The sequence below is a fragment of the Pseudophryne corroboree genome, chromosome 11 (genome assembly GCF_028390025.1).
Source record: "Pseudophryne corroboree isolate aPseCor3 chromosome 11, aPseCor3.hap2, whole genome shotgun sequence".
NCBI classification, from domain to species: domain Eukaryota; kingdom Metazoa; phylum Chordata; class Amphibia; order Anura; family Myobatrachidae; genus Pseudophryne; species Pseudophryne corroboree.
Window position 1 is genome coordinate 223,021,515 of NC_086454.1, and position 25,862 is coordinate 223,047,376.

General features: G+C 48.1%; 1 protein-coding gene across 3 annotated transcripts in view; it reads left to right on the plus strand.

Moving 5' to 3' along the window:
* The first annotated feature begins 24,151 nt into the window (after positions 1 to 24,151).
* PSKH1 (protein serine kinase H1) overlaps positions 24,152 to 25,862 on the plus strand; it is a 172,136-nt gene continuing 170,425 nt past the window's right edge. Inside the window, exons 1-2 of one of the 3 annotated variants that reach the window (XM_063945275.1) lie at positions 24,152 to 24,391; positions 24,874 to 25,034. The gene's annotated coding sequence lies outside the window, so the exon portion shown is untranslated. The other 2 variants (XM_063945274.1, XM_063945276.1) reach the window with 2 other exon arrangements.

Genomic DNA, 25,862 nt, shown 5'->3' on the forward strand with positions numbered 1-25,862 from the left:
TTAGGCCCAAAGTCACTCCTGTTTGAAGGAAATGAAGTAGACGGCCCAAATGGAACTCCTCCGTAGGAGCAGCTATGGCCTCACACCAAGAAACATATTTCCGCCATATACGGTGATAATGTTTTAACGACACGTCTTTCCTAGCCTTGATCAGGGTAGGAATGACTTCCTCCGGAATCCCTTTTTCCGCTAGGATCCGGCATTCAACCGCCATGCCGTCAAACGCAGCCGCGGTAAGTCTTGGAACAGACAGGGCCTCTGCCGCAGCAGGTCCTGCCTTAGAGGAAGAGGCCACGGATCCCCTGCGAGCAACTCTTGCAGCTCCGGATACCAAGTCCTCCGTGGCCAATCCGGAACAATTGTTCTGACCCTGCTTCTTCGTATTATTCTCAACACCTTGGGTATGAGAGGAAGAGGAGGAAACACATAGACCGATCTGAACACCCAAGGTGTCACCAGAGCGTCTACCGCTACCGCCTGAGGGTCCCTTGACCTGGCGCAATACCGCTCTAGCTTTTTGTTGAGACGGGATGCCATCATGTCGATTTGAGGCAGTCCCCAACGATCCGTGATCTGTGCGAAGACTTCTTGATGAAGTCCCCACTCTCCCGGATGCAGGTCGTGCCTGCTGAGGAAGTCCGCCTCCCAGTTGTCCACCCCCGGGATGAACACTGCTGATAGCGCACTTAAATGGCCTTCCGCCCAGCGTAGAATCCTGGTCGCTTCTGCCATGGCCACTCTGCTCCTTGTTCCGCCTTGGCGGTTTATATGAGCCACTGCCGTGACATTGTCTGACTGAATCGGAACCGGTTTACTCTGAAGCAATTCCTCCACTTGACGCAGGGCGTTGTATATGGCCCTCAACTCCAGGACGTTGATGTGGAGACAAGACTCTAGGCTTGACCAGAGACCTTGGAAATTTCTTCCCAGTGTCACTGCTCCCCAGCCTCGGAGGCTTGCTTCCGTGGTCACCAGGACCCAGTCCTGAATGTCGAACCTGCGACCTTCTAGTAGGTGAGCACTGTTCAGCCACCACAGGAGAGATACCCTGGTCCTGGGAGACAGGGTGATCCTTTGATGCATTTGTAAATGGGACTCGGACCACTTGTCCAAGAGGTCCCATTGAAAAGTCCTCGCATGGAACCTGCCGAAAGAGATTGTTATGATTCCCGTACTCCAGACCAGAGGAGATCTTAATGACAGAGGTCTGAGTACTGGAAAGATATGCTGGTACGGGAGCAGGAAAGCCTAGTAACCCCTGGCGCCCTAACTCCGTTGTCTCGCCCGTGTTATCAGAAATCCCCTGCGAGACTATGGTTGCTTGAGCCCATGGCAGCCGCGTTCGAAGGGCGGATTATGTCTGCCCAACCCCGATGCCCCCTCAGGTCTTAATGGGAGACAAAGGGAAATCCGAGACAGGGTGATAACAAGGGGCCCTCTGACTAAGCAAACAGGCCAGGGGTTACAAGCTATCTAACTTAAACCAAAAGTATGTGCGGACAAACCGCCAGGGAAAAGGACAACCAAAGATCCACTGATCCGTTACTCCTATCCAGCACCGCTGGATACCAGAGTGGATTTGTGGGAGCGGAATCCTCCGCAAAAGCTCCAGAACACAATAAACCAAATAATAAATAGTAAGCGGTCAAGCCGCAACACACGGCTACGCCGCGACTCACGAACACCACAGGATGTCAAAGGTGCTCGGTCGGACTCCAGGAATAGATGACAAATTCCGAGTACTGGATCACTGAGGACAGGAACAACCGGGTTGAGCAGGACTGGAAACTCTCAGTAACTGACACAGCCAACAGGAAGCTATCACCGGCGTCTGTGATAAGTCCTGGGAGTGCTTATATTTGGGAGCCCTCCAATCATGATCCAGACAGGGTAATTATAAGGTGATGCCGTGCAGCTGCATGCTGCACGGCCGGAATACACAAGCACTGATAATTAATACCCAGCAACGGGGAACGCGGCCTGAACGTGGCGTCCCCGTTGCTAGGGTCTGAGCGGCTCCGTGCGCCCGGCGTCCAGCGTTGCTAGGGAGCCGGCGGCTGTCTGCCTGCGGCGTCCCTAGTTGCTAGGCGCCGGGCCGCACTGACGGGCGGACCCTCGGCGCCTAACAGTACCCCCCCCTTGAGGAGGGGTCAAGGAACCCCTACGGCCAGGTTTCTGAGGAAATTCTCGAAAAAATGCCCTTTTGAGCCTCGGGGCATGGAGATCCTCATCCAGGACCCAAGACCTTTCTTCTGGACAATAACCTCTCCAATGTACCAAAAAATAAAGCCGACCCCGGGACAACTTGGAATCGAGAACCTTCTCCACTAAGAACTCCTGCTGACCCTGTACATCTATTGGTGATTTCCCCTGAGAGATCTTGCGAGGAAATCTACTGGACGAAACATATGGTTTTAACAAGGAGCAATGGAAGGTATTTCCGATCCGTAAAGTTTTTGGTAAACGTAACCGGAAAGCCACTGGATTGACTTTTTTGATAATATGAAATGGTCCAATAAATTTAGGACCCAATCTGGCTGAGGTTTGTCGAAGTTTAATGTTGCGAGTCGACAACCAAACCCTATCTCCAACTTTAAAAGTGCACGGCCGCCGGAGCCTGTCAGAAAATTTTTTCTCCCGAAATGCCGCTTTTCTGAGAGCCAGGTGCACTTTTCTCCAAATGAGTTTGAGATGAGAGGTCAAGGTCAGTGAGGAGACAGAGGAATGTTGAAAAAAGGAATTAGCTCTGGGGTGAAAACCAAAAACTGTAAAAAATGGAGATACATTGGTGGAGGAATGACAGGCATTGTTGTAAGCAAACTCTGCAAACGGAAGAAACTCAGACCAGTCATTTTGGAGTTTGGCCGAGTACAAACGCAAATATTGTTTTAATGATTGATTAACTCTCTCAGTCTGCCCGTTGGATTGGGGATGGTAGCCAGACGTTAAAGATAATTTCATCTTTAATGAGGCACAAAAAGACTTCCAAAATTGTGCAATGAATTGTGGACCCCGATCAGAAACGATATCAGTGGGTAACCCATGGAGTCTGAAAACATGGCGGAGGAACAAGACTGCCAATCCCTGGGCAGATGGCAATCGGGGAAGAGCAATGAAATGGGCCATTTTGCTAAAACGGTCCACTACCACCCATATGACTCGGCATCCGGCTGACAGAGGGAGGTCCACCACAAAATCCATGGAAATATGAGACCATGGCCTAAGAGGAACATTCAAGGGCATAAGTTGACCGATAGGCAAGGAACGGGGAACCTTATGCTGTGCACAGACCTGACAAGAAAAAACAAACTCCTTAATGTCTTTGGAAAGACCAGGCCACCATACCGAGCGGGAAACTAATTCAAAAGTTTTAGCGATCCCCGGATGCCCGGCAACCTTGCTATCATGAAACTCCGTCAAAACCGTTGCTCTCAAAAACTCGGGGACATAAAGACGACCAGCAGGAGTATTTCCAGGAGCTTGATGTTGAAGCTGCTTTAACTGGGTAAATAAATCTTGTGTGAGACCTGCCCGAATGACTGAAGACGGAAGTATGGGAGTAACAGGACTGTTGTCTTGAACTGGAAGAAAACTGTGTGACAGGGCATCTGCCTTGGTATTCTTGGAACCTGGCCTGAAGGTGATAAAGAACTTGAAACGAGTAAAAAATAAAGCCCACCGAGCTTGCCGGGCATTCAGCCGTTTAGCTGATTCAATGTATTGAAGATTTTTGTGATCAGTCAAAACTGAAATGGTATGAGTGGCTCCTTCAAGCCAATGCCTCCACTCCTCGAAAGCCCATTTAATAGCCAGTAATTCCCGGTTACCAACATCGTAGTTGGATTCAGCAGATGAGAATTTCCTGGACATAAAGGCACAAGGATGTAATTCCAGGGAATCCGGATCCTTCTGAGATAGGATAGCCCCTACTCCAACCTCCGAGGCATCAACCTCAACAATGAAAGGCAATTCTGGGTTGGGATGTCTGAGGACCGGGGCTGAGACAAAGGCTTGTTTCAAGGCCTGAAAAGATAACTCCGCTTCACGTGACCAGTTGGTAGGATCTGCTCCCTTTTTAGTCAGTGCCACAATGGGAGCAACTAGGTCAGAGAAAGAGTGAATAAATCTTCTATAGTAATTCGCAAACCCTAAAAAGCGCTGAATTGCTTTTAAGTTGGTGGGTTGCGCCCAACTAAGGATGGCTTGGAGCTTCTTTGGTTCCATACAGAATCCCCGAGGGGAAATAATGTACCCTAAAAAGGATACCTCCGTGACATGAAATTCACACTTCTCCAGCTTGGCATATAGGTGATTTTCACGTAATTTTTTTAGAACCTGACGCACCTGGGTAACATGTTGTTCAATGGAGTCAGAATATATCAAAATATCGTCTAAGTAGACTACAATGAATCTTCCAAGAAATTCACGGAGCACATCGTTAATGAGATCCTGGAAAACTGCCGGAGCGTTGGACAGGCCGAATGGCATAACCAGATACTCATAGTGGCCTGATTGAGTACTGAATGCCGTTTTCCACTCATCCCCTGACTTGATTCTGATGAGGTTATATGCTCCTCTTAGGTCAATCTTAGAAAAAATCACAGCCGAACGTAGCTGATCAAAGAGGACAGAAATCAGCGGCAAAGGGTAAGTATTCTTCACTGAGATTTTATTCAAGGCTCTAAAGTCAATGCAAGGTCTGAGTGATCCATCCTTCTTCTCCACGAAGAAGAAGCCTGCACTTAAAGGGGATTTAGATGGCCTGATAAATCCTTCCCTAGGCTTTCTTTAACATACTCATTCATGGCCACAGTTTCAGGTCCGGACAATGCATATAACCTTCCCTTAGGCAAAGTGGCACCAGGAATTAACTCGATAGCACAATCATAAGGCCTATGGGGAGGCAGAATATCCGCATTGCCCTTGGAAAATACATCAACAAAATCCTGGTATTCCACAGGAATGGGTGCGGGAATGACAGCAGCTATTCTGATGGGAAGCGTAACACATTCCTTATTACAGATGGTACCCCATTGTAAGATCTCCCCTGACTGCCAATCAATGATGGGATTATGAAAGGCCAGCCAGGGGTGACCCAGAACCACAGGAACTGCTGGGCAATGGGTAAGAAAAAACTCAATCTTTTCAGAATGCAGAGCTCCTACTGAAAGAAGAACAGAAGGGGTACAGAGAGAAATAACCCCATTGGACAAGGGACTCCCATCTAAACCATGCATGGTGATACACCTACCCAAGGCTAACTGAGGAATACCTAAGGCCTTAGCCCATGTTAAATCCATAAAGTTCCCTGCAGCTCCACTGTCCACAAAAGCCGAGACCGAGGAACAGAGGCTGCCAAAGGAAACTTTAGCTGGAACCAACAGTGAATTATTTGAGGAGATAAGCTGCAGACCAAAGTGAACCCCCTCACAACTCACTACGGGCAAAATGTCCCTTACCCCCACAGTATAAACAAAGACCAGAATTTTGCCTTCTGGTTCTTTCTTCAGGAGACAGTTTGGAGAGGCCTATCTGCATGGGCTCCTCTATGTCCACAGGAATGGAAACAACACAAGGAGAAGACCCGACAGATGCTCCTTTTTCAGCCCTCCGCTCTCTGAGACGACGATCAATCTTAATAGAGAGCTCCATGAGTTTATCGAGAGTCTCAGGAGCGGGATACTGAAGGAGACTGTCTTTTATAGACTCGGATAAGCCGAGGCGAAACTGACTGCGCAGGGCTGGGTCATTCCATCCACAGTCGTTCGACCAACGGCGAAACTCCGTACAATACATCTCTGCGGGATTCCTACCCTGTCTGAGAGCACGCAACTGACTCTCGGCGGATGCCTCTCTATCAGGGTCGTCATATAATAGCCCTAAAGACCCCAGAAAGGCGTCTACAGACAATAAAGCCGGATCGTCTGTCTTTAAGCCAAAAGCCCAGGTCTGAGGATCCCCCTGTAGCAAAGAAATAATAATTCCTACCCGCTGAGATTCCGTACCTGAGGAGACTGGTCTTAAACGAAAATACAGTTTACAAGACTCTTTAAAATTAAAAAACTGCTTTCTATCCCCAGAAAAACGGTCAGGCAGATGCATTTTTGGTTCAGGAATGACCCTCGGGGAAGTCCGTAACAGATCTTCCTGAGACCTCACCCGAAGGGACAGATCCTGAACCATCTGAGTAAGCTCTTGAATCTGGCTAACTAAAAGCTGGCCAGGATTTGGCCCAACACCGGAGGGATTCATGAGGCTGACAAATCTCCCAACAGAATAAGGGAAAAAATTAACTCCTGTTTAATTTTAAATTTTAGTCTGGCCGGTGATAATGTTATGATTCCCGTACTCCAGACCAGAGGAGATCTTAATGACAGAGGTCTGAGTACTGGAAAGATATGCTGGTACGGGAGCAGGAAAGCCTAGTAACCCCTGGCGCCCTAACTCCGTTGTCTCGCCCGTGTTATCAGAAATCCCCTGCGAGACTATGGTTGCTTGAGCCCATGGCAGCCGCGTTCGAAGGGCGGATTATGTCTGCCCAACCCCGATGCCCCCTCAGGTCTTAATGGGAGACAAAGGGAAATCCGAGACAGGGTGATAACAAGGGGCCCTCTGACTAAGCAACCAGGCCAGGGGTTACAAGCTATCTAACTTAAACCAAAAGTATGTGCGGACAAACCGCCAGGGAAAAGGACAACCAAAGATCCACTGATCCGTTACTCCTATCCAGCACCGCTGGATACCAGAGTGGATTTGTGGGAGCGGAATCCTCCGCAAAAGCTCCAGAACACAATAAACCAAATAATAAATAGTAAGCGGTCAAGCCGCAACACACGGCTACGCCGCGACTCACGAACACCACAGGATGTCAAAGGTGCTCGGTCGGACTCCAGGAATAGATGACAAATTCCGAGTACTGGATCACTGAGGACAGGAACAACCGGGTTGAGCAGGACTGGAAACTCTCAGTAACTGACACAGCCAACAGGAAGCTATCACCGGCGTCTGTGATAAGTCCTGGGAGTGCTTATATTTGGGAGCCCTCCAATCATGATCCAGACAGGGTAATTATAAGGTGATGCCGTGCAGCTGCATGCTGCACGGCCGGAATACACAAGCACTGATAATTAATACCCAGCAACGGGGAACGCGGCCTGAACGTGGCGTCCCCGTTGCTAGGGTCTGAGCGGCTCCGTGCGCCCGGCGTCCAGCGTTGCTAGGGAGCCGGCGGCTGTCTGCCTGCGGCGTCCCTAGTTGCTAGGCGCCGGGCCGCACTGACGGGCGGACCCTCGGCGCCTAACAGAGATGGCCTCGTAGGAAGCCTGTCACGAACCGGTCTCTTACCTTTGCGGGTTCTGGGGTTCATCCGTTGCCAGTGCGGTTGCTCGCGGTGCTGTGCGCCCGAGTGGGGACGCGGCGTGATCGGTGGCACAGGTAATGCAGAATCTGGGAACTGTGAGTGCGGGGACCAAATGGCTTAAGGCACTGTGGTGTGTCTGCTGTATAGGAGGTGGCCATGTTGGAGACCAAATAGGTAATACAGAACACTTGTGAAAACACCTGTGGGCAGGTGTAAGCCAATCCCGTGCTTGTGCTGCCTTTAAGTAGGCTGGGATTATGTTACTCTGGGCCAGTGCTTTGTTGTATCAACGCTGTGCTCTAGCTCTGAGCTCTCTCTGTGCATTTCTGTGTGATTCCCGTGGTCCAGATATCGCCTCCGTTCCCAGAGGTCCGTCTGCAGTCTTCACTGCTGAAAGATCCACCGGCTCTCCGCTGTGCTGTCAGTTAATTGCTCACCTACTGGAAACAGTTGAATTCCCAGAGTCTTGCATGAGGTTACCTTGTCGGCCTACCATTCAAAGTTTGGAGGATTCCATTTCCCTCAGCTGTTCGTTTGTTCAACTCTGCATTTAACCCATTCATCACCTTGTCATCTACTACAGTTTCACAGTGATCTCCGGAACCCGCAAGTAACCCTATTCAGTACTTTATATTTGCTATGTTGTCACAACAAGGATAATTCTTCACAGTCTCTCAGTTAACTCTCAAAACTCCATTGCAAATCCTTACAGTTATTTCTTCATGTCTGCATTATCCAGTTAATCACATTCTGCAGTTCAGGATCAAAGCTTGTTTATATTTGGACAATTCAACATTTATTCATCAGCTTGTTTTATATACAGTACCATGAACATTTCTTTTATTTGTCTTTGAGATTTATCCTGCATATTATTTCTGCCATTCCTGCAATACTTCAGTATGATATGATGATTAACAACTTGTCATTTAACTCTTTACTGGAATTGTTAATTTCAATAAATATATGGAATGGAACTTTCTTCGTCCTCCCTGCTTTCTTCATACCCCAGCACCTACACCTGTGGTTGGTCCCGGGTTAACGGATTCACAAAAACACCCGGACCTGACAGTAAGCACTGGCCACATGGATCCGTCAAGTGACCAATTCGCAGGAGGCGGTGCTACGTCAGATATCCTTTCCCGTCTGGAAAACCAGGAGTCTATACAGACACAAATAGTGCAGTTTATGCAAACTATGGCAGACCGTTTAGAGACTCTTCATACGGCTATTAAAATGTCTCAAGTCCAGATTCCAACTCCGGTTGTCCCAGTTACCACTACAGTTTCTCCTGTGACGTTGCCTACGTCCCGCTTGCAGTTACCCTCTCCGAGTAAGTTTGACGGAACTCCAAAACTATGCAGAGGATTCCTGAATCAATGCGAGATCCAGTTCGAACTGTTGTCCGCCAGTTTCCCATCAGCTCGTGCTAAGGTTGCATATATTATTGCCCTCCTCTCCGGTCAGGCTCTGGAGTGGGCATCACCATTATGGGAAAGAGGTGATCCTATCCTCTCTAATTACAAGGAGTTCGTATCATCCTTCCGGAGAATCTTTGACGAACCAGGCAGAACCACCTCAGCATCTTTGGAGATTCTCCGTCTACGTCAAGGTTTACGTCCTGTCAGTCAATATATTATTCAGTTTCGCACGTTGTCTTCAGAGTTAAATTGGAATGAGGAGGCCCTGATCGCCGCGTTTTGGAATGGACTTTCAGAGAAAATCAAGGATGATTTAACCATCCGGGATGTGCCTACTAAACTGGATGAATTGATTTCTCTCTGTAACAAACTTGACCTACGCTACAGAGAGCGATGTTTAGAGAAATCCAGGACAGAGCGATCCAGTCCACGTTATCATCCTAGGCCTCGACAAGATTCTTCATCACAGTCGCCGGTAACAACAGAAGAACCTATGCAGATTGGGCGCTCTCGCCTCACAGAGGAAGAACGACTTCGTCGTCGACAGGGTAACCTCTGCATGTACTGTGGGTCCTCCGAACATTTGGTTAAATCCTGCAAACTCCGGCCTGGAAAACTCTCGCTCCTAGCTTATTCAAGGGAGGTTAAGCTAGGAGTTACTTTAGAATCACGTTCTGGGAAAGAGCCGACCTTGTCTATTCAATTAGAAGTTCCAAGTTCTACAGTGAAAGTTTCAGCTCTCCTAGATTCCGGGGCAGCCGAGAACTTCATCTCCTCAGCCTTTGTCATACGGTCTAAAGTTCAAACCATGCCTCTGGAAGCAGCAGTTGCCGTTACAGCAGTGGATGGAAGTCGAATTCCAGATGGTATAATTACTCATCGAACCGTATGTCTCAAGATGAAAGTTGGTGTGCTCCATTCCGAATACCTCTCCTTCTACGTGATTCCCAAAGCCTCTCAAGATGTGATACTTGGTTTACCTTGGCTGCAGAAACATAATCCTCAACTTAATTGGCAAACCATGGAAGTCCTTTCATGGGGTAAATCTTGTACCAAGGACTGTTTAGCCTCAATTGTACCTCTCCGGTCAATTAGCCTTCCCGACCTACCTCCGGTGTATCAATCCTTTGCGGATGTTTTCAGTAAACAAGCAGCAGACTCTCTACCTCCTCATCGCGAATGGGACTGCCCAATTGTCCTGGTTCCGGGTAAAACACCTCCTAGGGGACGAATTTATCCGCTATCCATCCCAGAGACGCAAGCTATGTCTGATTATATACAGGAAAATCTAACCAAAGGATTTATCAGACCATCTTCTTCACCTGCAGGAGCCGGATTCTTTTTCGTTAAGAAGAAGGACGGTGGGTTACGACCATGCATAGATTACCGTGGACTCAATGAGATCACTGTGAAAAACAAGTATCCATTACCCTTAATTCCAGAATTATTTGACCGGGTAAAAGGAGCTACTGTGTTTACAAAACTGGATCTCCGAGGGGCCTACAATTTAATCCGCATCCGGGCAGGGGACGAGTGGAAGACTGCTTTTAATACCCGGGATGGGCATTACGAATACCTTGTAATGCCTTTTGGTCTTTGTAATGCACCTGCAGTTTTTCAAAGCTATGTGAATGAACTTTTTCGTGATCTTCTCTACAAGTGTCTAGTAGTGTACCTGGATGATATCCTAATATTCTCTAGGGATATAAAGTCTCACCGTCACCAAGTTAAAGAGGTACTGACACGTCTGAGGAAAAATCAACTTTATTGTAAGTTAGAGAAGTGCACTTTTGAAGTATCTTCCATACCGTTCCTTGGTTACATCATTTCTGGATCAGAGCTATGTATGGATCCCGGTAAGGTACAAGCTATCCGAGATTGGTCCACTCCTACAACTCTCAAGGGGATTCAGCGATTTCTCGGCTTTGCTAATTTCTATAGGAGATTCATTAAGAATTATTCTACGTTAGCTGCTCCCATCACAGCCCTAACTCGCAAGGGAGCAAATCCTACGAACTGGTCTTCAGAAGCAATCAAAGCCTTCTCTGATTTAAAGCAAGCCTTTGTGTCAGCCCCCATTCTTCGACAGCCTGATTTGAATCGTCCCTTTCTACTAGAGGTGGATGCATCTACAGAAGCAGTAGGAGCTGTGTTATCACAAGTCTTTGAAGATAAAAAGGTCCATCCCTGCGGATATTTCTCCCGTAAGTTCCTCCCGGCCGAACGTAATTATGCAATCGGTGAGCAAGAATTACTTGCCCTCAAGTTGGCATTTGAGGAGTGGAGATACCTTCTAGAAGGAGCACAACATCGCATTACAGTTTATACTGATCATAAGAATCTTCTGTATCTGCAGTCAGCTCAGTGTTTGAATCCACGACAAGCTCGATGGGCGCTTTTCTTCACACGATTTGATTTCAAGCTCACCTATCGTCCAGGGTCTCAGAACAAAAAGGCAGATGCCCTTTCCCAGTCCTTTGCTTCTTCTGAATTAAATGATGCTACCACGAATCAAGCCATTGTGAATCCTACGTCCTTTTTAATGACTCGAACCTCTCCAGTTCCTCCGCCTGGCAAGACCTTTGTCGCCACAAGTCTTCGAAAACGGCTGCTTACCTGGGCTCACTCCTCTGCCTTCATGGGTCATCCTGGGGTTCTAAAGACTCTCAAGTTTATTCAACAGTCTTATTGGTGGCCACGTCTCAAAGCCGATGTCCAAGAGTTTATTGCAGCATGTCCTAAATGTGCCCAACATAAGAGTCCAAGAAGTTCTCCACCAGGTTTTTTACATCCATTATCCATACCCAAACAACCATGGACTCATATCTCAATGGATTTCGTGACCGATCTACCTCCATCAAAAGGGCGAAATACCATTTGGGTGATAGTGGATCGATTTTCGAAAATGGCACATTTCATTCCATTAACTGGGTTACCATCAGCCCCTTTATTAGCCAGATTGTTCATCTCTGAAATCTTCAAGTTACATGGCCTTCCTCGAGAGATCATCTCTGATCGGGGAACACAGTTTGTGGCCAAGTTTTGGAGGTCGCTTTGTTCATCTTTAAATGTCAAGTTGAACTTTTCTTCTGCATATCATCCTCAGACAGATGGACAAACTGAGAGAGTAAACCAAGACCTTGAAACATTTCTCCGGCTATATATATCGTCCTTACAGGATGACTGTGTTGACTACCTTCCATTGGCAGAATTTGCTCATAATAATCTCTTCCATTCGTCTTCAGAATCTATGCCTTTTTATATTAACTTCGGCTTTCATCCTCGTGTGCCAGAGTTCCATCCATTGCCAGCCCTAGAGGTTCCAGCAGCAGATCAAGAGCTTCAACGTCTATCCAGAATCTGGAGTTGTGTGCGTAAGTCGTTGGTCAAAACTTCCGCTCGTTATAAATCTTTTGCAGATAGAAAACGTAAAGCTGTACCGAATTACAAGGTGGGAGACCAAGTTTGGATTTCTACGCGCAATCTCAGGTTCAAAGTTCCTTCTAAGAAATTTGCTCCCAAGTTTATTGGTCCATTTCCCATTGTAAAAGTACTCAACCCTGTGTCATACAAAGTCAAGTTGCCACCGTCTTTGAGAATTCCTAACGCCTTTCATACATCTTTACTGAAGCCTTTGATTCTCAATAAGTTCCGTACTACCCAGTCCAAATCTCCTAAAGTTCACTCTTTGCAGAATGAGGAATTTGAAGTTAAAGAGATTGTGGACTCACGTTCCCGATATGGACGTTTACAGTTTCTGGTCGACTGGAAGGGTTACGGTCCGGAGGAGAGATCCTGGGTTTTCTCTGAAGATGTTCATGCTCCAAGACTGGTACAGAAATACTTCTCCAAAAATCCTGATAAGGTTCAAAGGTGTTCGGAGACCACCCGTAGAAGAGGGGGTACTGTCACGAACCGGTCTCTTACCTTTGCGGGTTCTGGGGTTCATCCGTTGCCAGTGCGGTTGCTCGCGGTGCTGTGCGCCCGTGTGGGGACGCGGCGTGATCGGTGGCACAGGTAATGCAGAATCTGGGAACTGTGAGTGCGGGGACCAAATGACCTAAGGCACTGTGGTGTGTCTGCTGTATAGGAGGTGGCCATGTTGGAGACCAAATAGGTAATACAGAGCACTTGTGAAAACACCTGTGGGCAGGTGTAAGCCAATCCCGTGCTTGTGCTGCCTTTAAGTAGGCTGGGATTATGTTACTCTGGGCCAGTGCTTTGTTGTATCAACGCTGTGCTCTAGCTCTGAGCTCTCTCCGTGCATTCCTGTGTGATTCCCGTGGTCCAGATATCGCCTCCGTTCCCAGAGGTCCGTCTGCAGTCTTCACTGCTGAAAGATCCACCGGCTCTCCGCTGTGCTGTCAGTTAATTGCTCACCTACTGGAAACAGTTGAATTCCCAGAGTCTTGCATGAGGTTACCTTGTCGGCCTACCATTCAAAGTTTGGAGGATTCCATTTCCCTCAGCTGTTCGTTTGTTCAACTCTGCATTTAACCCATTCATCACCTTGTCATCTACTACAGTTTCACAGTGATCTCCGGAACCCGCAAGTAACCCTATTCAGTACTTTATATTTGCTATGTTGTCATAACAAGGATAATTCTTCACAGTCTCTCAGTTAACTCTCAAAACTCCATTGCAAATCCTTACAGTTATTTCTTCATGTCTGCATTATCCAGTTAATCACATTCTGCAGTTCAGCATCAAAGCTTGTTTATATTTGGACAATTCAACATTTATTCATCAGCTTGTTTTATATACAGTACCATGAACATTTCTTTTATTTGTCTTTGAGATTTATCCTGCATATTATCTATGCCATTCCTGCAATACTTCAGTATGATATGATGATTAACAACTTGTCATTTAACTCTTTACTGGAATTGTTAATTTCAATAAATATATGGAATGGAACTTTCTTCGTCCTCCCTGCTTTCTTCATACCCCAGCACCTACACCTGTGGTTGGTCCCGGGTTAACAGATTCACAAAAACACCCGGACCTGACAAAGCCACCATCTTCCCCAGGACCCGCGTGCAATGATGCACTGAAACCTTTTTTGGTTTTAATAGGTTCCTGACCATGGCTATGAGTACCTGAACCTTTTCGATCAGAAGAAAAACCTTTTTCTGGTCTGTGTCTAGAATCAGCCCCAAAAAGGTCAGACGCGTTGTAGGGACTAGCTGGGACTTCGGTATATTGAGAATCCAGCCGTGTATCTGCAACGTCTTCATGGACAGAGACACGCTGTCCAGCAACCTCTCCCAAGATCTCGCCTTTATGAGGAGATCGTCCAAGTATGGGATAATTGTGACCCCCTGCCTGCGCAGGAGCACCATCATTTCCGCCATTACCTTGGTGAAAATTCTCGGGGCCGTGGAAAGCCCAAACATCAACGTCTGAAATTGGTAGTGACAGTCCTGCACTGCAAATCTCAGGAACGCCTGATGCGGGGGGAATATCGGAACATGAAGGAAAGCATCCTTTATGTCCAGGGACACCATCCAATCCCCCCCCTCCAGGCTGGCGATGACTCCCCTGAGTGATTCCATTTTGAACTTGAACCTCTTCAAGTACAGGTTCAGAGATTTCAGGTTTAAAATGGGTCTGACCGAACTGTCCGGTTTCGGGACCACAGACAGGGTTGAGTAATATCCCTCTCCTTGCTGGAGATGAGGAACTGTGACAATCACCTGTTGAATATACACTTTTTGGATTGCTGCCAACACTAGTTCCCTCTCTGACGGGGAAGCCGGCAGAGCCGATTTGAAAAATCGGCGAGGAGGCAAGTCTTCGAATTCCAGCCTGTATCCCTGAGAAACAATCTCTAATGCCCAGGGATCCACCTGCGAGTGAACCCAGACGTGGCTGAAAAACCGAAGACGAGCCCCCACCAGATCTGCCTCCCCTCGGGAAGCCCCAGCGTCATGCGGCAGACTTTGCAGATGCAGGGGAGGACTTCTGCTCTTGGGAACTAGCTGTGTGCAGCTTTTTTCCCCTGCCTTTCCATCTGGCAACAAAGGATGATCCACGTACCTTCTTGTTTTTATTGGAACGAAAGGACTGCATTTGATAATGAGGTGCCTTTTTTGTATGCTGCTGGGGGACATAAGGTAAGAAATTTGACTTACCAGCTGTAGCCGTAGAGACAAGATCCGAAAGGCCAACCAAGGGCCAACCACACCAGCATATGGTCTCACAAGGGGTCTGAGGATCTCATCTCGGTACCTAATGGTAGTCAGGCTACCTCTGGCGAGCACATGGAGGGCTGTGCGGCCCCCCAAAGAAATGCCACCCCACACCATTACTGACCCACTGCCAAACCGGTCATGCTGGAGGATGTTGCAGGCAGCAGAACGTTATCCTTGACGTCTCCAGACTCTGTCACGTCTGTCACATGTGCTCAGTGAGAACCTGCTTTCATCTGTGAAGAGCACAGGGCGCCAGTGGCGAATTTGCCAATCTTGGTGTTCTCTGGCAATTGCCAAACGTTCTGCACGGTGTTGGGCTGCAAGCACAACCCCCACCTGTGGACGTCGGGCCCTCATACCACCCTCATGGAGTCTGTTTCTGATCGTTTGAGTAGACACATGCACATTTGTGGCTTGCTGGAGGTCATTTTGCAGGGCTCTGGCAGTGCTCCTCCTGTTCCTCCTTGCACAAAGGCGGAGGTAGCGGTCCTGCTGCTGGGTTGTTGCCCTCCTACGGCCTCCTCCACGTCTCCTGATGTACTGGCCTGTCTCCTGGTAGCGCCTCCATGCTCTGGACACTACGCTGACAGACACAGCAAACCTTCTTGCCACAGCTCACATTGATGTGCCATCCTGTATGAGCTGCACTACCTGAGCCACTTGTGTGGGTTGTAGACTCCGTCTCATGCTACCACTAGAGTGAAAGCACCGCCAGCTTTCAGAAGTGACCAAAACATCAGCCAGAAAGCATAGGAGCTGAGAAGTGGTCTGTGGTCACCACCTGCAGAACAACTCCTTTATTGGGGGTGTCTTGCTAATTGACTATAATTTCCACCTGTTGTCTATTCCATTTGCACAACAGCATGTGAAATTGATTGTCAATCAGTGTTGCTTCCTAAGTGGACAGTTTGATTTCACAGAAGTGTGATTGACTTGGAGTTACATTGTGTTGTTTAAGTGTTCCCTTTATTTTTTTGAGCAGCGTATATATATATATATATATATATATATATATAAAATCAATGCGTGGTCTGACCGGATGTATATATCAGAATACTTGTACAATATATTCTGGCACAGGTACACTTGTTCTTAACTAACGCTGTCTTAATATCGACATGTAGAATACTTAAGTGTTTGTAAAACCACGGCGCTGATGTACAGGCGGGTTTACAAAGGAGACCTTGCCATGCAGTACCAGAGACCAGTCGCATCTATTTTAGAAAATGGCGCCAGCGACTCAGTTTGGGAGTGAGGGAGAGTGTGAGGCAGCTCCAGGGCGGGAACACCAGCAGATGGCGCCCTGGGCCGTGGGATGGGCTACAGGTCAAGCACCGGCTCCCCTATGCTGAACTTCACCACCTGGTACTCTGGAGTCTTATTAAAAGTGGACATTAGTATATCCGACCTGTACTCCTATGCCCTGGTGGATCTAGTGGGGTCCCTGCTCGGTCACAGTGTCCACGCCAGCGTCGCAGTCCATCTCCCTAGACTGCGATCGGAACGCGATTTAATGGCGGGTCCTGCCTGGGGGAGCTCTTACCTCCTCCCCGTAGCAGCCACGCGAACCAGGAGAGCATCTGCGACTGTGTGCCTAAGCCGGAGCATCTCCACCGCAAGTACCCGGGAACTGAGCCAGCGGGATTATGCGACGCTACTTTGGAGGTGTTGGAGCTGCAGTGCTGAAGTGTCACCCTGACATACAGCGCTGACAGCCCAGTTTTGAAGTTTTTTTTCTGTCAGAAAAAGCTTTTTCAGGTCTGCCCAGTGCAGCCCACCTGTTAAGTGACCTGCTTCTGCAGACACCAGCTGAAAACTGAGCTCACAGTGCCGGGAGGCGGGGTTATAGAGGAGGCCCCAATGCATCTTGGGACAGCTTAAGCTTTAACCTGTTGATGCCTGGATCAAGATCCATCTCCACACTCCAATGTATTCCCTGTGGAACACAGCGTACTCCGCTGCAGAAATATGATCGCCTCTGCCTGTCAATCATGTAGAGGTGGGTGGGAGGGGGGGGGGGCGGTCAACGCTCCATTTCCAGGAAGGAGATGGAGCATTGCGGGGGCGGAGCCGATGAACGGGTAGCGGTGTGGCACGAACAGGGGTTATGATCATGACATCACATGCAGCCGCCGCCATCGGAAGGATGGCGGCGGGTCTACTGTGGGCGCAGCTTAGTTTTTTACTTTTAAGAAATTTGCAACAATCTCAAAAAAACTTTTTTCACGTTGTCATTATGGGGTATTGTGTATAGAATTTTGATGGAAAAATGAATTTATTCCATTTTGGAATACGGCAGTAACATAACAAAATGTTATGTTATTGCCTTATTCCAAGCAGCCCCTGGTTGTCACCCTTCACACTGACATGGGTCTTCCAGTAACCCGAGTCTCCCAGCATTCAGTGGGCGCTTAGAGATGAGGTCATCTCCAAGCGCTACTGTCCATTGCCAATCATCAAGACCCAGGTCACACTTTTGAGACCTAAGCCGGGTGGTCTACCCAGGTTAGAAACCTGGAAAAAAAAACTGATAGCGAGCAGGGTCATGGACCACGACTGTCAACCCAGGAAGACCCTTTCGGACTTAAGCTGAACCTGGGTCGATGTGCGTTCATGTGCAGAAACCTGGGTTTTAGGCTTATGTCTGAAAAGGGGAATTAAAAGAATCTCAATGGGTCTTTCACTTTAATAGGAACCTGACTTTATATACAGTTGTAACCAATTGTGTGTATATGTGTATATACATACCTCCCAACTTTGATCAAGCACGAAGTGGGACTCCTGTGTGGTGAAGTCGCGCCTGCCAGAAAAGGGGGCGTGGTTTCACAGTAATGATGCCATCACAAGCCACGCCCCCGTTTTCCATCACTAATGGGGGCACGGCCAGTACTCAGTGAGCTGCTGACATGCCCAGTCCCTCTGTCTCCGTGAAGACACTGTGTGTGCATGCACAGTGTCTATTCACTGCTGCTCTGCAGCAGGCAGCGAGTGACAGTGAGCCTCTCACTACAGCTCACTGTGGCCAGCGGGTGGGACAGTCCCCAAAAAAGGGATTGTGCTGTGTAAATCAGGACAGTTGGGAGGTATGTATATATAAAAGAGTGATTGATTGATTTAATAAGATTTTACTCACCGGTAAATCTATTTCTCGTAGTCCGTAGTGGATGCTGGGAACTCCGAAAGGACCATGGGGAATAGCGGGCTCCGAAGGAGGCTGGGCACTCTAGAAAGATTTATGACTACCTGGTGTGCACTGGCTCCTCCCACTATGACCCTCCTCCAAGCCTCAGTTAGGACACTGTGCCCGGACGAGCTGATATAATAAGGAAGGATTTTGAATCCTGGGTAAGACTCATACCAGCTACACCAATCACACCGTACAACTCGTGATACTATATCCAGTTTGACAGTATGAAAACAACTGAGCCTCTCAACAGATGGCTCAACAATAACCCTTTAGTTAGCAATAACTATTTACAAGTATTGCAGACAATCCGCACTTGGGATGGGCGCCCAGCATCCACTACGGACTACGAGAAATAGATTTACCGGTGAGTAAAATCTTATTTTCTCTGACGTCCTAGTGGATGCTGGGAACTCCGAAAGGACCATGGGGATTATACCAAAGCTCCCAAACGGGCGGGAGAGTGCGGATGACTCTGCAGCACCGAATGAGAGAACTCAAGGCCCTCCTCAGCCAGGGTATCAAATTTGTAGAATTTTGCAAACGTGTTTGCCCCTGACCAAGTAACAGCTCGGCAAAGTTGTAAAGCCGAGACCCCTCGGGCAGCCGCCCAAGATGAGCCCACCTTCCCTGTGGAATGGGCTTTCACTGATTTAGGACGCGGCAGTCCAGCCGCAGAATGCGCCTGCTGAATCGTGTCACAGATCCAGCGAGCGATAGTCTGCTTAGAAGCAGGAGCACCCAGCCTGTTGGGTGCATACAGGATAAATAGCGAGTCAATTTTCTTGACTCTAGCCGTCCTGGAAACATAATTTTTCAAGGCCCTGACTACGTCCAGTAACTTGGAATCCTCCAATTCCCTAGTAGCCGCAGGCACCACAATAGGATGGTTCAAGTGAAAAACTGATACCACCTTAGGGAGAAACTGGGGACGAGTCCTCAATTCTGCCCTATCCATATGGAAAATCAGATAAGGACTTTTATATAACAAAGCCGCCAATTCTGATACACGCCTGGCCGAAGCCAAGGCCAATAACATGACCACTTTCCGCGTGAGATATTTTAGATCCACGGTTTTTAGTGGTTCAAACCAATGTGATTTTAAGAAACTCAACACCACGTTGAGATCCCAAGGTGCCACTGGAGGCACAACCGGGGGCTGAATATGCAGCACTTCTTTCACAATGTCTGAACTTCAGGTACTGAAGCTAATTCTTTCTGGAAGAAAATCGACAGAGCTGAGATCTGTATCTTAATGGAGCCTAATTTTAGGCCCATAGACACTCCTGCTTGTAGGAAATGCAGAAATCGACCTAGTTGAAATTCCTCTGTTGGGGCCTTTTGTGGCCTCACACCAAGCAACATATTTCCGCCATATGCGGTGATAATGTTTTGCAGTTACATCTTTCCTGGCTTGAATCAGCGTAGGAATGACTTCCTCCGGAATGCCCTTTTCCTTTAGGATCCGGCGTTCAACCGCCATGCCATCAAAACGTAGCCGCGGTAAGTCTTGGAACAGACAGGGCCCCTGCTGCAGCAGGTCCTGTCTGAGCGGCAGAGGCCATGGGTCCTCTGATATAATTTCTTGAAGTTCTGGGTACCAGGCTCTTCTTGGCCAATCCGGAACCACGAGTATCGTTCTTACTCCTCGCCTTCTTATTATTCTCAGTACCTTTGGTATGAGAGGCAGAGGGGGGAACACATAAACCGACTGGTACACCCACGGTGTTACCAGAGCGTCACAGCTATCGCCTGAAGGTCCCTTGACCTGGCGCAATATCTTTTATAGCTTTTTGTTGAGGCGGGACGCCTTCATGTCCACCTGTGGCCTTTCCCAATGGTGTACAATCCTTTGGAAGACTTCTGGATGAAGTCCCCACTCTCTCGGGTGGAAGTCGTGTCTGCTGAGAAGATCTGCTTCCCAGTTGTCCACTCCGGGAATGAACACTGCTGACAGTGCTAACACATGATTTTCCGCCCATCGGAGAATCCTTGTGGCTTCTGCCATCGCCATCCTGCTTCTTGTGCCGCCCTGTTGATTTACATGGGCGACTGCCGTGATGTTGTCTGACTGGATCAGGACCGGCCGGTTTTGAAGCAGAGGCCTTGCCTGACTCAGGGCATTGTAAATGGCCCTCAGTTCCAGAATATTTATGTTGGGAAGTCACCTGACTTGACCAAAGTCCCTGGAAGCTTCTTCCCTGTGTGACAGCCCCCCAGCCTCAAAGGCTGGCATCCATGGTCACTAGGACCTAGTCCTGTATGTCGAACCTGCGGCCCTCTTGAAGATGGGCACTCTGCAGCCACTACAGTAGAGATACCCTGGTCCTTGGAGACAGGGTTATCAGCCGATGCATCTGAAGATGTGATCCGGACCACTTGTCTAACAGGTCCCCCTGAAAAGTTCTTGCATGGAACCTGCCGAATGGGATTGCTTCGTAGGAAGCTATCATTTTTCCCAGGACTCGCGTGCAATGATGCACCGATAACTGTTTTGGCTTCAGCAGGTCTCTGACTAGAGATGACAGCTCCTTGGCTTTCTCCTCCGGGAGAAACACTTATTTCTGGTCTGTGTCCAGAACCATCCCCAGGAACAGTAGACGTGTCTTAGGAAACAGCTGTGTCTTTGGACTGTTTAGAATCCAACCGTGCTGTTGTAGCACTTTCCAAAATAGTGCTACCCCGACTAGCAACTGCTCCTTGGACCTCGCCCTTATAAGGAGATTGTCCAAGTACGGGATCATTAAAAACTCCCCTTTTTCAAAGGAGTATCATCATTCCGGCCATCACCTTGGTAAATACCCTCGGTGCCATGTACAGTCCAAACGGCAGAGTCTGGACTTGGTAATGGTAATCCTGTACCACAAATCTGAGGTACTCCTGGCGAGGATAGTAAATGGGGACATGCAGGTAAGCATCCTTGATGTCCCGGGATACCATGTAATCCCCCTCGTCAAGGCTTGCAATAACCGCCCCGAGCGATTCCATCTTGAACTTGAATTTTTTTATGTATGTGTTCAAGGATTTTAAATATAAAAAAGGGTCACACCGAACCATGCGGTTTCGGTACCCCAAACCGTGTGGAATAGTAACCCCGTCCTTGTTGAAGTAGGGGCACCTTAAGTATTACCTGCTGGGAATACAGCTTATTAATTGCCTCTAGCACAGCCTCCCTGCCTGAGGGAGTTGTCGGCAAGGCATATTTGAGGAAACGGCGGGGGGAAGACATCTCGAATTCCAGCTTGTACCCCTGAAATACTACTTGAATGAAACAGGGATCCACCTGTGAGCGAGCCCACTGATCGCTGAAATTTTTGAGACGGCCCCCCACCGTACCTGGCTACACCTGTGGAGCCCCCGCGTCATGCTGTGGACTCAGAGGAAGCGAGAGAAGAATTATGATTCTGGGAACAGGCTGACTGGTGCAGCTTTTTCCCTCTTCCCTTGTCTCTGTAAAGAAAGGAAGCGCCTTTGACCCGCTTGCTTTTCTGAAGCCGAAAGGACTGTACCTGATAATACAGTGCTTTCTTAGTCTGTGAGGAAAACTGAGGTAAAAATATTTCTTCCCAGCTGTTGCTGCGGATACGAGTTTTCAGAGACCATCCCCAAATAATTCCTCACCCTTATAAGGCAGAATCTCTATGCGCCTTTTAAAGTCAGCATCACCTGTCCAGTGACAGGTCTCTAATACCCTCCTGACAGAATGGACATTACATTCATTTTGGATGCCAGCCGGCAAAATATCCCTCTGTGCATCCCTCATATATAAGACGACGTCTTTAATATGTTCTCATGTTAGCAAACTAGTATGTTTGACAGGGTCACCGACCACGCTGCAGCAGCACGCTCTGCAGGTTTCAGTCTAGTACCTGAGTGTGTAAATACAGACTTCAGGATAGCCTCCTGCTTTTTATCAACAGGTACCTTCAAAGTGGCCGTTCCTAAAACGGCAGTGCCACCTATTTTGACAACCGTGTGAGCGCCTTATCCACCCTAGGGGATATCTCCAAGCGTAACTTATCCTCTGGCGGGAAAAGGTACGCCATCAGTAACTTTTTAGAAATTACCAGTTTCTTATCAGGGGGAACCCACGCTTTTCACACACTTCATTCATTCATCTGATGGGGGAACAAAACACTGTCTGCTTTTTCTCCCCAAACATAAAAACCCATTTTTAGAGGTTAATGTCAGAAATGTGTAACACATTTTTTATTGCCGGGATCAAGTCACGGATGTTTCTAGTGGATTGTGTATATGTCTCAACCTTGTCGACACTGGAGTCAGACTCCGCGTCGACATCTGTGTCTGCCATCTGAATGAGTGGGCGTTTTTGAGCCCCTGATGGCCTTTGAGACGCCTGGGCAGGCGCGGGCTAAGAAGCCGGCTGTCCCACAGCTGTTACGTCATCCACCCTTTTATGTAAGGAGTTGACACTGTCGGTTAATACCTTTCACCTAACCATCCACTCTGGTGTCGGCCCCACAGGGGGCGACATCACATTTATCGGCATCTGCTCCGTCACTATATAAGCCTCCTCCTCAAACATGTCGACACAGCTGTACCGACACACCGCACACACACAGGAATGCTCTGACTGAGGACAGGACCCCACAAAGCCCTTTGGGGAGACAGAGAGAGAGTATGCCAGCACACACCAGAGCGCTATATAATGTGGGGATTAACACTATAACTGAGTGAATTTTCCCCCATAGCTGCTTGTATATACAATATTGCGCCCAAATTTAGTGCCCCCCCTCTCTTTTTAACCCTTTGAGCCTGAAAACTACAGGGGAGAGCCTGGGGAGCTTTCTTCCAGTTGCACTGTGAAGAGAAAATGGCGCCAGTGTGTCTGAGGGAGATAGCTCCGCCCCTTTTCCGCGGCCTATTCTCCCGCTTTTATCTGGATTCTGGCAGGGGTATTTACCACATATATAGCCTCTGGGGCTATATATTGTGGTATTTTTGCCAGCCAAGGTGTTTTTACTGCTGCTCAGGGCGCCCCCCCCAAGCGCCCTGCAGACCGGAGTGTGAAGTGTGTATGAGGAGCAATGGCGCACAGCTGCAGTGCTGTGCGCTACCTTGGTGAAGACTGATGTCTTCTGCCGCCGATTTTCCGGACCTCTTCTTGCTTCTGGCTCTGTAAGGGGGACGGCGGCGCGGCTCCGGGACCGAACACCAAGGACTGGGCCTGCGGTCGATCCCTCTGGAGCTAATGGTGTCCAGTAGCCTAAGAAGCCCAATCCGGCTGCAAGCAGGCGAGTTCGCTTCTTCTCCCCTTAGTCCCTCGCTGCAGTGAGCCTGTTGCCAGCAGGTCTCACTGAAAATAAAAAACCTAAATCTGTACTTTCTTTCTAAGGGCTCAGGAGAGCCCCTAGTGTGCATCCAACCTCGGCCGGGCACAAGATCTAACTGAGGCTTGGAGGAGGGTCATAGTGGGAGGAGCCAGTGCACACCAGGTAGTCATAAATCTTTCTAGAGTGCCCAGCCTCCTTCGGAGCCCGCTATTCCCCATGGTCCTTTCGGAGTTCCCAGCATCCACTAGGACGTCAGAGAAATATGGTTAAGTTCACAACATTGGACTCCCGAAGCTAGCAGTTTAATAGCCACGTTTTTAAAGTTCTGAACAAGTTTAATGTTCTGAACAACTGTGGCTGCAGATCCCGCTGGTGGTTTTGCACATGTTCTGAAGTTGAACACATACCATACCTCCCAACATGACCCTCGCCAGGAGGGACAGAATGCTGTTTCTGGACTTCCCTCTTAATTTATGATTGCCATCACATGTGCTGAAACACCTTTCTTATCCATTAACCTGCTGAAAACAGGTGATATCAATCATAAATTAAAAGTCCAGAACCAGAGAATGTTGTCCCTCCTGGAGACGGTCATATTGGAAGGTATGCACATACATATACTGATATACTGTACATTATACTAACTCGGGTCCCTTAAATTAACATGAAAAATAAATACGCACAGCGCGCGCCGCGCGGCAACTTCCGTTCTGAGGTCACGCAGGCACTAGCCGGCTTCTCTCGCATGCGCCAGGAACTCTATGGTGCTGTTGCCATGACTCCATTCAGCTCCGTGGGAGAAAACCTGACGTCACACAACTTCCGGTTTCTGAAGTCCAAGGCGAATCTGTGAGATCACTGGGGACTTGTTGTCAGGTTTCTGGTCTGCGAAGAAAGTGGTGTCTGCGGGGTCAGATGTTGGCTGAGGGACGAGACTGCAGGTGAGGCCCGTTCGTAAGCCGGGTCACGTATAGTACTCCTCCCCTTCCCGCATATGTGTGCTGGTGACAATGATCTACCGGCGGCTCCGGTCAGGAATGCACAGTGTATTTACTCTCTGGTCCCCATAGTGCAGTGACACACAGATAGGAAGCTCAGGATGGTGTCAGTGTTCGTTAGATGAGGGCTTGTTCAGTGCTGTATTTTGCGTTAATGACTGTTACTATAGTGTTGCTGGATATGTGTTGTGTCACATTCTAGGCATGAGTTTTAGGTAGATAAATCAGTTTTATGTTTGTATACTTCTAAATACACTGGGGCACCATGGCTTCTGGAAATATTGTTTTGCCAGTACAAAAGTAGTATATACTAATAGTTGAAAGTCTAGGACAACAATGGATTTCCAGATGCAATTATTTTTAAGTTATTAATACCACATTCATATAGAAGCCAGGGCTTAGAACCTGCTTTGTTTTTTTCCCAGGTTTTTGAACATGGGTTGCACCTGGGGTGTAACTCCTAAAAAAAATCCTTGGTGCCAGCAGAAGATTTAACACTGCATCCATGCCGCAGTATGGAAAGGGTCTATCTTGGGTTGGAGCTGTGTTCCAAAGCCTGGTTAAACCTGGGATTTTGGTGTGAAAGGTATGTTACACAGCAGGCAACCTAGATCGGATCCGGGAATAACCCTGGTAGCGACCAGGGTCGAAGCCCAGGCAGAATTAAAGTCAGAGTGCAGTACTAGATGGCATTGTTTGAACTAATTTTTTCTGTTCCCATACTGTGAATTATAACATGGTGCAAATACTACAATGATGCGTATTAATCCAGAGCAACATTTCTCTTATCCAATTTTAGGAATATGGTTGTTGACTAATAAAAGCTGCAATATGACAGTCTGCTAATAGCATCTAGCATAGATGTTCTAGTACATGCACTATTTTACAAAATGTGTCCTCATAAATCTAATGTGTACATTGTTCTTGGATTATGTATTCGATTTGTGATCTGAAATGGTGAATGCATATTCTTGTGAAGTGGACAGGGAATATGAGTCCACGGTTATGGCTAGAACCAAGTTGGGGAAGGACCTCTGATGTCACCAGGGGGAGGAGCAAGGCCCGAACATGGTACCCGGGTTACTAAAGGGAGTACTTGGTGGCTTGGATGCTGAAAGTACTATCCCGCCAGCCTAGCTCTTCCCCCTGACGTCAGCGGTCCTTTAGCCCACTTGGTTCTAGCATCTACCATGAGTCCACTGCCAGTTCGTTATGAACAAATCTGAAAGCCTTCCAAAACGGTTTTAGCTGCGGTGTGAAAGGGTCACTTTGAATTTACTGGTTACAGATTACTGGTATTTTCTCTGACGTCCTAAGTGGATGCTGGGGACTCCGTCAGGACCATGGGGAATAGCGGCTCCGCAGGAGACAGGGCACAAAATTAAAAGTTTGACCACTAGGTGGTGTGTACTGG